A 13,473-nucleotide genomic window follows, 5' to 3' on the forward strand; every position below is an offset into this window, starting at 1 on the left:
AGCATAAGTGAGTGATTGGCATCCAACCACTTAACCACATATGGATGTTTCTTACTTGAAGCTATGATAAAGGCTTTGTATGAATCAAGTAAACCTTTAACACTAAACTAACAGATTTAGTTCCCATCATGGATCAGTGGGTTAAGAACACAATAGTGTCCGAGAGGATGCCAGTTTCAATCCCCAGCCTTGCTCATTGGATTAGGATCAGGCATTGCCCCAAGCTGTGTCATAAGTCACATATGTGACTCAGATCTGGTGTTGCCGTGGCTGTGGTGTAGCCATCAGCTTCAGCTCTGATTAGAATCCCGGCCCAGAAACTTCCATATGCCACTGGTGCAGCCATAAAAATAAAGTAAGAAGTTCATTTCTGCTTATTTTTTCTTTCTCTTTTTCTTTTGTTCCTTTTTGGTGACCTGCAGCATATGGAGTTTCTGGGCCAGGGATCAGATCTGAGCCACAGTTGGGACCTATGCCACAGGTCCATGACAATACAGATCCTTTAACCCACTGTGGGGTCTGGGTGATAAACCAGCACCCTGACATTTGCAGAGATGCTGCCCATCCCATTGCGCCAAAGTGTAACTCCCTCATTTCTTTTTTTTTTTTTTTGTCTTTTTGCCACTTCTTGGGCCGCTCCCACAGCATATGGATGTTCCCAGGCTAGGGGTCCAATCAGAGCTGTAGCTGCCAGTCTACACCAGAGCCACAGCAACTCGGATCCAAGCCGCGTATGCAACCTACACCACAGCTCACAACAACGCCAGGTCGTTAACCCACTGAGCAAGGGCAGGGATCGAACCTGCAACCTCATGGTTCCTAGTTGGATTCGTTAACCACTGCGCCACGACGGGAACTCCTCATTTCTGTGTTTAACTTAAAACTAGTCATAATCTTACCGGAGAGTACATTCTTTGTTGCTCTTTTACTTGTAGCATTTTTATTTCAATTTTTATAAAATGTCTTGCTGAGGCAACTATAGTACATTCCTAAATATATAGTTCAATAAAGGCACTATTTAAACTTTTAAAATGAAGTTCACTTATGTCTCTGTCTTGCCATGACTTAGATGAATGATGTCTAAGATGGCAATGATGGGGAGTCTGTAAACTGCAACGACTTTTCATTGTGTATCAATGCTATTAAAATATCCAGTTTAATCAGTGCCCATGGTTTATGGTTTTGAGGGTGTTTTCATGATCTTCTGATGTAAAGTAGCTTGGGCCCTTGTTAAATGATGTTTCAACCTGTTTCCTCACTTGGCTTCATGACATAAATCATAGAAGAGCAAGGCTAAGGTTTCTTAGCACTGCAACTGAAATGGGTCAAAGTACTTCAGAGTCTTGAATCTGGACTCTAAGGTACCAAAAGAAAATGCACGTCAGACACTTCTGTCGGTTGCTAAGTATGATGCAGACTTAAAATATTCTCATTAGTTGTCACCCAAAAAACCAGAACATGCATCATTTTATACATTTTTTAATATTTTTTCCTTTTGTCTTCTTAGGGCCACACCTCTGGCATCTGGAGGTTCCCATGCTAGCGGTCCAATTGGAGCGCTAGCCACCGCCTATGTGAGAGCCACAGTAATGCGGTGTCCAGGCTGGGTCTACAACCTACACCACAGCTCACAGCAACGCCGATCCTTAACCCACTGAGAGAGGCCAGGGATTGAACCCTTGTCTTCATGGATGCTAGTTGGGTTCATTAACTGCTGAGCCATGACAGGAAATCCACATGCATCATTTGATAAGGTGAAGATGAAAGAGGGTTTGTGGGCAGAAGACAGAAGTCATGCAAGAGAAGATTGCTGAGAAAAATTTTTCTTTAATATTGTTTAGTATTCTACTTAAATTGAAAAAAACAATTCATTTTAAACTTAATGTAATTCCAAGATTTACATAGCTCCCTTGTGGGGGCTTCTTTGTCAAATCAGGCTAGAGTTAATAAGAGAGATGTAAAAATATTCCCTCAAGAGGCAAAGACATGTCTCCATAATCACTCTAGACAGGGTGCCTTAAAAGAGTTCTGATACAGGTATTGTTTTCTGAATTCTCAGTCAGACTTAGAGAAGGAAGGTGCCTTCTAGAATTGCTAGGGATGTAATTATTTCTACTAGGAAAACATAAAGTAATCCTATGAGAGGTGTTAACATACTGTCTCAAATGTTAGAGAGGGGTGGGTTTTGATCAAGGAACTGAAAAATGCAGTAGAGCAGGACCTCATGGCTCATCCCCTCCAGATGCCATCATTTGCATCTACTAAGCCCAAACTCCCCCATCCACCACACTCCCTCCCCCCTCCATCTTGGCAACCACAAGTCTGTTCTCCACGCTCTAGAGTTTGTTTCTTTTCTACAGATTGGTTCGTTGCTGCCATATAGTAGGTTCCAGATAGAAGTGACATCATATGGTAGTCATCTTTTGCTTTTGACTTAAAGATGAACATTTAGCATGACACAATGATGTGTCGTGACAGAATATTGAGTCACATTTCCTTTAAGAAATAAGCCTCCAGTTTGCATCACCAAGGCAGTGCCTTCCAGGCTGAAGTTGAACTCTGATCACACGATCACAACAGTTCAGCTAGTTTCTCAGAAGTCAGGGGCGGAGCAGAAAACTTGTTTATTGTTTCACTTCTGTGCTCCATGTAATCCCACATCTCCGACTTCATTTTGTCCACATGGACCAGTGAGCAGGCATTGTATCTTTTGAAAGGTAAGGGTAACTATTCAACTTCTTCCAGTCCTTTTTCATTCGCTTTTCCTCCCTGTACTTTATTTTTCAGCAGTTTAATCAACAAAGTCTTCCTCAGTACTTTTCTCTGCAGCAAAATAGACGGATTTAATGCTAACAAACTAACAAGTGTAATTTCCTTCACACGTGAACCTACTTACAACTGGATAATGGAGTGGTTTACATGGCTTGATTTTATTATATTTCCCTAGTTGCATTTACTTTTATAACTTTCAAAATAAGAATGATACCAATTTTAACTTAAAAGTATCAATAATTACTGAGAATATATTAGAAATGCATGTGCATGTGTGTGCATGTATGATTTTCTCAAATTGGTCTCAAAAAGAGAGTGCAACCTTATTTTCCAGCCTATTACCTCAAATTTCATCTAATGGGAATACGTTATGGTTGATTGAATGGACATATATTTGTACTTGTGCTCTGTATTGTGATTGGCTCTACTATATTTCTCTGTCAAAACTACTCCCTACTCCTTCTCCCTGCTTCAAAATAGAGGTTAGGAGTTCTATGGATCCTGTAAGCTGAGGCATAGGTCCAGATGCAGCTCCAATTTGACCCCTAACCTGGAACTTCCATGTGCCACAGTTGTGGCTGAAAAAAGAAAGAGGAAAAGAGAAAAAAACAAACAAACTAGGGGTTGTTTTGAACAGTGCACATTAATCACAGTGTCAGGGAAGAAGAAGAAAAATTTCTGAGTGTTTTCTGATCATCGTCCTTGTTGGAACTGTGGTGAGGTAGCTAGCAAATGACACTTCTTCTAAGGGCAGAAATGCGGGAAGGAGTCAGGCAGGTGGTGATCAGCTAAGGCAGGTGGTGATCATCATTCATACTGATGAATTATGGGACAGAGTTTAGATGTGCAGCCACAGTGGGCTTCGGAATTCTTCATCCCCAATTGGGCCCTTTGCCTCACAGTCCCAAAGGGAGGAAGCAAATGCTTGACACCACTACCGGGGGCATGGTGCTTCCCGCAGATGTGAGACCCAAATTCAAGGTGCTCTGGGCAGACACAGCTTTTCAAAGAAAAGATTCAGAACCAAGCAGGTGCTCCTTAGTTCCTTCTTACAAACTCACCCACCAGGTAAATCTCCTTTCCTCTCCTGAGGAGGGTAGAGAAGGCCTAAGTCCTCAGGTGGAAACTTGAGGCCAAGGAAATGAAGTTCGCCTATAATTTCTCACTGGAATTAAATTGTAGTTGGGGTTAAGCTCCTCTCTTTTATATATACCAGGTAATGATGAGATTGGAGAGAAGGATGCTAGGTGGCCAAGAGAAATCTGTTTTAAATTCTAAATATGGCCATAAATTACCTCCAAGGTGGATACTCCATTTGTTGGCTGACTTTAGTAAAACAAATTTTATTTGGAGGAAATGAATATTGTTTTAAGGAAGAACCTCTGTTTCAGTTGGCTTGATACCATTAAAACTTTTCTCCTTCAAGTTCCCTGTCCTTTGGTTAAAAAAGGTGTGCTTTAGGAGTTCCCGTCGTGGCGCAGTGGTTAACGAATCCGACTAGAAACCATGAGGTTGCGGGTCGGTCCCTGCCCTTGCTCAGTGGGTTAACGATCCGGCGTTGCCGTGAGCTGTGGTGTAGGTTGCAGACGCGGCTCGGATCCCGCGTTGCTTGTGGCTCTGGCATAGGCCGGTGGCTGCAGCTCCGATTCGACCCCTAGCCTGGGAACCTCCATATGCCGCGGGAGCGGCCCAAGAAATAGCAACAACAACAGCAACAACAACAACAACAAAAAAAGACAAAAAAAAAGGTGTGCTTTAGAAATTGAGTATATTGACTGCATGTAATAGGAGTTACATTAATAATTTACTCCTGTTCATGCCTTTAAAACATATGATTTAGTTAAAAAGTTACCATTTCATGTCCCATACCTCAAACATTATTTGGCTACATGACACTCTTCCATATTAATTTTCTCTAAGTTCTAGTTCAAAATCTGTGTCTTTTCCCTCATCTGAGGAAGGAGCAATCCCCAAGTTAGGTCTCGTCTGAACGTATTATTGACAGGCCACATTTCATAAGCTATATATCATTTGTGCAATAATGACTCTTGTTTAACTTCAACATTATAAATAACATTTGACTTATTTCAGAGTCAGCAGGAGATGGAAGGAAACACAAATAGAGAACTGGCAGAAGGTATGGTGTCAAAATTTATGAATTAAATTTAGACATGATTTCTGAAATCAACTGTAAATAGTAAATGGCAACTCTTTCCATTATTTGCATAACAGATGCTACATTAAGTATTTTTCCTATACATATCGCATGAAAAGTGTAAAACAATACACATTCATAATGAAAAATATACTCGTTCATCATTTATATGTCATGTTCCTTCGCTTTCAAAGACTTCTCAAAAAGTCTGTTTCTTTTTCTTTGTGGCTATGTTCTTTCTCTATTTCTGCCTTTCTGCCTTCCTCATGGCCCTGTCAACCTACACACTGACACTGTTCTGAGAAAACATGGGGTTCACCAACTTCTCAAATTTCTGGTAGTGATTGAGGCCAAAAAACCCAGACTCAGTTAATCACAGTTCATGCAGCTTTCACTCGTGGTTGACAGTCCCATCATTAAAGTTGTCATTGGTTTAGCTTTTGCCCCCAGGAAAAGTTCCACATTCCTTTGCATGGAATAAAAACACCCAAGTCAGTTTGGTTCCTGAGGAAGCACTCCGCCTTATCTCCCTCCTACCCTCCTCTGCCCCTTTCCTCTGTCTGGCGTCTACTCAGACAGACAGCTGACAATTCCAAACAGCTCTCCTCACCTCTGCTCTTTGCGTTTGCTTCTTCCCTCCAGTTCCCATAGTGTGCCCTTGTCCTCTAGGTATCTACTTACACATCACCTCCACCAAAAAGCTGACAATATTGACACCAAGTTGGATGTCCCTTCTGAGGGTTCCAATCATGTCCTCTTTGGTACCTGTCATAGGTCTTAGGACTCTGTATGGAAATTCCCCGTTTGTCTATTTTTCCAGTTTAGAGTATGTGATTATTCCAGGTAGCCTGTGTCACCTTCCACGTGTAATTCCAGTGCTTGTCACAGTACCTTAGCACAGGCTATTGAGGAAATGAATGAGGAGTGAGAAAACCAGAAGCTCTGATAATTGGCCTTGAGAGCAGTGAGCTCAGCCTGTAACCATGGGCAAATGATAAAATAGTCATTGTGTATTTTGTGCTGTAATTGTATGTAGATATTTTTCATTCTTTTTAACACTTAGAAAGGTCTCCGTTATTTTTAACTCCCTTATATTTAGTTAACTAGAAAGGATTTTAGATAAAGAATGCCATTCTTTCCTTTTCTCTCCAGCCATTGCTGAACTTGAGTCTGTATACCAGAGAGCTTCTCGTCTAAGATCTACTGATGACCTTTTGAAAACATCACACAACAATATGTACAGATCTTGAAGAAAACTCATATTGTCTGAAAAATAAACAGTAAAACTTTATCTACTGGACAGTTAACATTTTTATTAGTTCCCATTTAACATGTTGTAAAAATCCTTATTGAAGGAAATATTTTGGTATCATATATGAGAATTTATACAGTATTTTCAGTCATTTTTCTTTGTATATAATGTTTAAGCAGATTTTGTGAAGAAACCCAGCACTATTGAGTTTTTCATACTCCAACTGAACCCAGATAGCAGCTATTTAATCAGCAGCCAAACCACCAAACCTGTCATTAATATTTATCTGTGTTGGAAGTTTCCATTGTGGCACATTAAAAATGAATACAACTAGGATCCATGAGGATGCAGGTTCGATTCCTGGACTTTCTCAGTGGGTTAAGGATCTGGTCTTGCATGAGTTGTGGTGTTGGTCACAGAATTGGCTCAGATTCCATGTTGCTGTGGCTGTGGCTTAGGCTGAGGGCTTAGCTCTGATTCAAACCCTACCCTGGGAACTTCCATATGCTGTGGGTGCAGCCCTGAGAAACATAGCAAAAAGAAAAAAAAAAAAACCCTGTATTTAGCAGTGTTGATTAGATGGCTTTCTTGTAGTTTGCAGTTTTATCACTGGATATAAAGATTTAGACAGACATGATTTGAATAAAATGAGGCTGTGGCTATTGTCAATGTGTTGACATATTACAAGAGCTGCAGAGTCATAAAAGTAATTCTACATAACTTTAAACTCTGATACATAGATCTTTCCTCATGCAGCAATAAGATTTGCCTATGGCTTTTCCCCTTTCCTAATTTTTTTTTAATTTACTTTTTGGAAACAGTTTTAAAATTAGAGTTGTCCCAGGCACCTGACTCAAACAGACATCATCACCAAACTAACATATCTCCCATATATTTCTCTAAGGTACCATTTATTTTTCTCCTGTGTTTACTCTCCCCCCACCAAGAAATCATTTCTTTTGCAGAAAATGCCTTTCTCCTACTCCTTGCCACTTATTAGGAAGGATGTAAATCCCAAATCTAGCCACTCCTCCAAACCACATATCTTTGTAAGCATCTGCATATAGAGAATATGTAATTAAATGGTTTTTCTCAGGTAATCTGCTTGTATCTATCTAATTTGCAGATTTCCAATCACTGAAACTAAGAGGGTAGAGGAAAAGTTTTTTCCCCCAACAGACCAAGAGCTAAAATTTTAATAAAGCTTACTTACATCCTCTTCCTTTTTCTTTCTTTTATTTTTTGTATTTTTGCCTTTCCTAGGGCTACTCCCATGGCATATGGAGGTTCCCAAGCTAGGGGTCTAATTGGAGCTACAGCTGCCAGCCTATGCCAGAGCCACAGCAATGCTAGATCCGAGCCACATCTGCAACCTACAACACAGCTCACGGCAATGCCGGATCCTTAACCCACTGAGCAAGGTCAGGGATCGAACCTGCAACCTCACGGTTCCTAGTCGGATTCATTAACCACTGCGCCACAACAGGAACGCCTTCCTTTTTCTTTCTGTCCTCTGCTTGTACCTGGGCAAACTCCAGCTCACAAGACATTGATTATGATTATGATTATTTTCTTCATCCAGGCACCTTTATGCTGCTGAAGAAAGTCAGACATCTGCCCAATGAGCCTACCATTTTATTTGCATTTTCTTGCTTCAGATGGCAATTTAAAATCTCCTCCCTCAGTAAACTTCCTGCTGTTTCTCCCCACTGAATTGGACCAATCTTCTCTTCTATGACAAACTTCTAGAAAGATTTGCCTCTTTTCTCTTTTATACTCTCCACCACTTCCAAGATTTCTTCTCCTTCCCCCATTCCTTTGAATGGACACCAGAGTCCCTGATGATTCCAACCGATAAATAAAGGTGCCACCTTTCCAGTCTTTGTCTAAATGAATTTCTCATTCCCCTTGGCATTCATTACAATGAACCGGCCTGACACTCTCTCCTTTTGGCTGGGCTGGGATTTTATTATTTTCTTAAAGGATTTAACAATAGTATTATTTGTTTTCTCTCTTTTGAAGTTCCTATTTTGTCCACAACCATGGCATGTGGAAATTCCTGGGCCAGGGATTGAACCTGGGCCACAGCTGCAACTCAAGCCAATGCAGTGACAATACTGGACCCTTAACCTGCTGCACTACAAGGAAACTCCTGGGCTGGGCTTCTGATATGTTTTAAATTTTATTCTGAATGTACACACAGAGACAGAAGCTGTAATTATGTAAATCATGAAATCATGTAGCTTTAGGGAAATCAGAACAATCTGGCTTTGGCCTTTCAAATCTTTTATTAAGGCTTTCCTAGGACCATCATTGAACATATGCAGAGAGAGCAAAGACCTGGAAAAGTTTGTTAGAGAACATTGAATTTCCTACTTAACCTCTGCAAAGGTAAAAGCATTTCTATGTATTCGGCTCTAAATGAACTCCATAGAAAATACAGGGGTTCCCACTGTGGTGTCGTGGGTAAAGGAATCTGACTGATGACTGATGCAGCTGTAGCTCCAATTGGAGCCCTAAAGAGATTAAAAAAAAAAAAAAGCAAAAACTTATACAGTTACCAAGGCAATTGACAGTAATGGTTTTAAGGATGCCATGTCTGGAACACGCTTTATCCTGGAAATTGTGGTGCGTAGGGTGAGTGGGTCAGTGGGGTCCAGGAAGAGAGATGGGACTCTTTGCTCAGCGCTGACTTTTTAGAGAGTCTGTGTGTTCCCCAAATACCAGCCTGGTCAGGAGTGACCCATCTAGGGCCCAGGAAAATAGACCCACTTACTTCGCTGGCCCAAGTCCCTCCCCCGCCCCTCCTGCCAATGCTCTGCCCCAGCCACCCAGGCAGAGGAGGCTGTGGCCCACACTTCCCTGGCCACATTGGAGTCCAGGGCGAGAGCTGACTTGGTGAGCCTGGTGGTAGGGAGAGGCGCATGGAGCCAAGGGCTGGGGCTGCCCTTTCTGGGCCCCTGGGTGTCACTGTGGGCCAGGTGCTCTGGGTGAGGCCCCCACTCTGCCTGAGGCCCTGAGCCTCCCTAACCTTTGCCCAGACTAGTGAGCCCTGGACAGATATCTCTGCTATCAAAAAAAGAAATAACCTTCTATGTGTAACATTATGGACTGGAGGACTAGGACGTGGGGGGATTTGGTATCATTAGCAGAAGTGAACATAAAGCACATGGTGTTTGTTGGCTGCAGCATTACTGTGTGTATGTGCTCCTGTGTGTCTTTGTATGTTGTGTGCATGTGCACACATGCATGCAGGTACACACACAAGCAAGGGGGAACACTATAACCATCATCTGACCCAAAAGGGAAAATGTGACTCAGGAATTAACAACATAAATGTTCCATGCAGGAGGAAAATGATCTAAATCCTCTTATTCATTCATCTATCACCTTTTCAATTATTAAGAAATATTTTCTGAGAGCTTCCAATATTTCAGAACTTGCAATATTCTCAGGATTAAACTGTAACTAATACCATGCCTTTCTCTTCATAGAACTCTATATTCCAACAAGGCACTAAAAATTACCTGCAGAAACAAAATTTCTAATATTAAAAAGAAAAAAGATGATGATATATTGTATAATTACAAAACATCACTACTCATGTACAGCAAAAAGTGGCACTTCATAAAATAAAAGTAACATTTAAAATATTGTCATTTCTGGAGCTCCTGTGGAGGCTCAGCGGGTTAAGGACCTGGTACTGTCTCTCTGAGGATGCAGGCTTGATCCCTGGCCTCACTCAGTGTGTTAAGGTTCCAGCATTACTGAAAGCTAGCAGCTGAGGTTGCAGATGTGTCTCAGAACTGGCCTTGCAGTGGATGTGGCAGCTGCCTCTCTGATTTGACCCCTACTCTGAAAACTTCCATATGACACAGGTGGGGCCATAAAAAAATATTGTCTATTCTGGCTCTTCATACGTATTTGTAGAAAAACTGGCTATTAAAATATTTTACAAAATTCTAAGTTTTGGAAAAGTTATTCTGCATGAACTGGGGAGCAAAGCTGCATTTCCTTTCTTGAGACCTAGGGTTGCTATTCACTACATTCTGAAATAAGTACTTTTAAAATTGTTAGAACTCAAAACTAGACTCTTGAAAATCAACAATGATGTTTATAAGAATAGAAAATCTGCCATACATGCTTCTTACAATTCATCAGTCATTTTCTTTGAGAATCAATAGGTTACCATTTGAAAGGATCCCTATTTTGTTCTTTAGAGTGGGCTCCTCCTTTCCTTCTAAAATTTTTTTTAATAATCCAAAACAATCCAAAGTAACACAATCCAAAATAATGATAATCATGAAAACCAGCATCTCCCAATGCATTATAGACTATATACAAAACTGATAAATTTGAACTTAAATGTATGCATACATACAAAGGAAAAAATAAAAATGCACTTCTCCCTGTATGGTTATTATGCTATAATGACACTTTAAGAAAAAATGGTATGCCATATGCAGGAGTACCTGGAAGTTGCATAAAATTGCTTTTATATTTAATGATAGGAAATGAAGTAATAAGTGTTTTTATTGCCGCACATTTTAGTTCCATATGAAAATTATATATTCCTTCCTTCGTCAATGTGATCATTTGTCTAGTTTGTTTTACTCCAAGGGTAAGGTGTAATGCATTAACTCCTGAGAGTTTTCTATTGGAAAATGACTATTTATGAAATTCTTCATGATCAATTAACTTTGCACATACTGCCAGTCAGGAGACATCTCCAAACTGAGAGTAAATACTTTTGGAGAGGCGGATCAAGATGGTGAAGGAGTAAGACGTTGAGCTTAACTTCTCCCACAGACACTTCAAAAAAACACATCTGCATGTAAAATGACTCACCCAGAACATCAACTGGTTGCTGGCAGAAGATCTTAAACCTCCAAAAAGGGCAAGAAACTCTTGGAGTTCCCATCATGGCTCAGTGGTTAACAAATCCGACTAGGAACCATGAGGTTGCGGGTTTGATCCCTGGCTTCGTCCAGTGGTTTAAGGGCCCTGTGTTGCCACGAGCTGTGTTGTAGGTCACAGACACAGCTCAGATCCAGAATTGTGCCATAGGCTGGCGCTACAGCTCCGATTAGACCCCTAGCCTGGGAATGTCCATATGCCACAGGTGCAGCCCTAGAAAAAGGCAAAAAGACAAAAAAGAAAGAAAGAAACTGTTGACATAACTGGCTAGAACAAAAGAAAAAAAAGAGAGAGAGAGAAGGGAATCTGGATGGGACTAGCATTCCTGGGAGGGACCTACAAAGGAGAAAAGGAACTCACACTCAGGCAAGCCACCTGACCGACTGGGAGATCAGCCATGACAGAGGGACCTCAAAGATGCCAAGAAAAGCACAACAGTTGGACCGAGGAGGGCAAAGTAGAGTGAGAGCTGCACAAATCATCTGCACCACCGCCCCTGAGAGGCTTGGGTGGGGGCTGGGAGCTGAGACTTAGGCTCTGGAGGTCAGTCCCGGGGGAGGACTGGGGTTGGTGGTGTGGGGACAGCCTAAGGGGCTAAGGAGCACTGTGCCATATGTGAGGGAGTGGTGTGCTACAGGCTGGGGAGTGGAATGCCATGGCAGAGAGAACCCGGGAGAAGGTCAGGGCCCATAGGAGAACCAAGCGGCCAGTGTTGGGGAGGGCGAGAGGAGGAGGGGTGGACTGTCATAGGAATCTCCCTGCACATCTCTCTGCAGGCTTTCAGAGGGTGGGATGTCTCTGGTGCAGGCTATGGGTGGCAAGAAGCCACTTGTTTGGGCTATGGGAGATGGGAGACGGGCACTTCTTGTGCAGGCTCTGGGTAGCTGGGCACCTTTGTGAGGGCTAAGGGCAGTGGGGGGCTAAGTGCAATGTGGTGCTTCTTGTGTGATCTACAGGTGGCAGGAATGGACCAGGGTGGTCTTCTCAGAGGCCAGAAGGAGGAGTGGCCTGCCACCAATGGGGGCCTGTGAGTGGGCTCCACCTGTGGCCCCCATCACCTCAGATGCCAGGCAAAAAAAGGGGGGGGGCACTGCAACCAAGCATCAAACATTATTGCTTTCAAACCCCTGGGGAAAATCTTGCCCTGCAGCTGACACTGCCAAATGCTCTGGGCAGCACCCAGATGCTTGATCACTGTCCCTTCCCAAGACCCTACATCTAGGATCTACTGGTGCAACAACTCCTGCATGGGCTAAGCGGGACAGGGTGCTTCTTGCATGCTCTGCAGGTGGAGGGGAAACCACTGCCATTATCTCTGACTCCAAAGGTGGGCACTGCCACTGGGGATCCCTGAACAAGAACCACTTGCAACCCCAACCACCTCAGAGGGCACCATGCAGGAGGACATTGTGATGGAACACCTCCTATTGCTCTTGCTCCTCTGAGAGCACACCTGCCTGCTGCTGCCACAGCCAAAGCTCTGGGCACTGCCCAGATGCTTGATCACTCTCCCTTCCCAGGAACATACAACTAGGAGCAGCTGCTGCAGCACTTCCTATGGGGGCTAAGCAGGATGAGGTGCTTCTTGCATGGTCTACGTGTTCTACAGATGGCGAGAGATGTCTCCTTGGCAGAGAAGCAAACTGAGCTAAAGGCACTAAAGAACAGAATAAATAATGCCAAGGAACAAATTAGTGACTTGAAAGATAGATTCATGTCAGTTGCCCAATCAGCACAAGCAGACAGAAAAACAAATGAGAAAACATGAAAGTAATATAAGAGATCTATGGGATAATACAAAGAAGCCCAGTCTATGCATAATAGGAATTCCAGAAGGAAGAGAAAAAGACAAGGGGATTGAAAATACATGGGATGAAATTATGTCTGAAAACTTTCCAAATCTAAAGGAAACTGATAGCAAGATACAGGAAGCGCAGAGGGCCCCAAACAAGTTGAAACCAAACGGGCCCACCACAAGACATATTATAGTAAAAAATGGCAAAAGTTAAAGATAAAGAGAGGATTCTAAAGGCAGCAGGAGAAAAACAAAGCATTAATTATAAGGGAAACCCCATAAGGCTATCAGCTGATTTCTCTACAGAAACACTCCCGGCCAGAAGGGAGTGGAAAGATATATTTAAGGTGCTGAAAAGAAAAAAAAAATTTGTAACCTAGAAAACTCTATCCAGCAAGAATATCATTTAAAATAGAAGGGGAGCCACACAGAAAGTCCAAACTATTGCCTTTGGAATGGTTTAGCAATGAGATCCTGCTGTGTAGCACTGGGAACTATGTCTAGTCACTTATGGTGGAGCATGATAATGTGAGAAAAAAGAATGTACACATTATGTATAACTGGGTCACCATGATGTACAGT

The 13,473-nt window shown here is 42.3% G+C and overlaps 1 long non-coding RNA gene across 1 annotated transcript; it reads left to right on the top strand.

Moving 5' to 3' along the window:
* Window positions 1–2,553: 2,553 nt before the first annotated feature.
* On the top strand, window positions 2,554–6,218 carry LOC125119334 (uncharacterized). The gene is made up of 3 exons (XR_007133073.1): window positions 2,554–2,717; window positions 4,864–4,909; window positions 6,080–6,218. It is a non-coding gene; the product is annotated as an uncharacterized LOC125119334 (long non-coding RNA).
* The last annotated feature ends 7,255 nt before the right edge of the window (window positions 6,219–13,473 follow it).

Source organism: Phacochoerus africanus, unplaced genomic scaffold (genome assembly GCF_016906955.1).
Source record: "Phacochoerus africanus isolate WHEZ1 unplaced genomic scaffold, ROS_Pafr_v1 Scaffold_61, whole genome shotgun sequence".
NCBI lineage: Eukaryota > Metazoa > Chordata > Mammalia > Artiodactyla > Suidae > Phacochoerus > Phacochoerus africanus.